The sequence below is a fragment of the Triticum aestivum genome, unplaced genomic scaffold (assembly GCF_018294505.1).
Source record: "Triticum aestivum cultivar Chinese Spring unplaced genomic scaffold, IWGSC CS RefSeq v2.1 scaffold222836, whole genome shotgun sequence".
Lineage (NCBI taxonomy): Eukaryota > Viridiplantae > Streptophyta > Magnoliopsida > Poales > Poaceae > Triticum > Triticum aestivum.
In genome coordinates, this window is record NW_025302905.1 from 1 (window position 1) to 839 (window position 839).

The 839-nt window shown below is 48.5% G+C and overlaps 1 non-coding gene across 1 annotated transcript; it reads left to right on the forward strand.

Annotated features, from left to right (window-relative positions):
* The first annotated feature begins 375 nt into the window (after nt 1-375).
* LOC123179416 (5S ribosomal RNA) lies at nt 376-494 on the forward strand. Its single transcript, XR_006490353.1, has one exon. It is a non-coding gene; the product is annotated as a 5S ribosomal RNA (ribosomal RNA).
* The last annotated feature ends 345 nt before the right edge of the window (nt 495-839 follow it).

Genomic DNA, 839 nt, shown 5'->3' on the forward strand with positions numbered 1-839 from the left:
TGCATTCCTTTTATAATTATTTTTTGCGCCTTGTGACAAACATGTCGCACGTGCGCGATATATATTAATCCCGTTATATTATGTTTGACGTTTGCGATATGTTTAAGCTCGATGCTCATTGCTCGCGCGTCTTGGGGCGGCTTTGTGGCGCGAAGAGCGCGTTCTGAAAGGGGTGGAAAAAACTCGTGTTGCTGCGGTATGGAGGGAGGGGTGGAAACCGTGGAAAACTCGTCTCCGTGATTGAGCGGGAGAGTAAGTAGTATAGGACATTATCCATTGTTAGGGAACGGTTGTAATGGTAGTGAGAATGTAGAATCGTCTTTGGAGCGGACCTGGGAGTGGAAAGCATAAGGGACGAAGACGGGGAAACATGTCGGATGCGATCATACCAGCACTAAAGCACCGGATCCCATCAGAACTCCGAAGTTAAGCGTGCTTGGGCGAGAGAAGTACTAGGATGGGTGACCTCCTGGGAAGTCCTCGTGTTGCATTCCTTTTATAATTATTTTTTGCGCCTTGTGACAAACATGTCGCACGTGCGCGATATATATTAATCCCGTTATATTATGTTTGACGTTTGCGATATGTTTAAGCTCGATGCTCATTGCTCGCGCGTCCTGGGGCGGCTTTGTGGCGCGAAGAGCGCGTTCTGAAGGGGTGGAAAAAACTCGTGTTGCTGCGGTATGGAGGGAGGGGTGGAAACCGTGGAAAACTCGTCTCCGTGATTGAGCGGGAGAGTAAGTAGTATAGGACATTATCCATTGTTAGGGAACGGTTGTAATGGTAGTGAGAATGTAGAATCGTCTTTGGAGCGGACCTGGGAGTGGCAAGCATAAGGG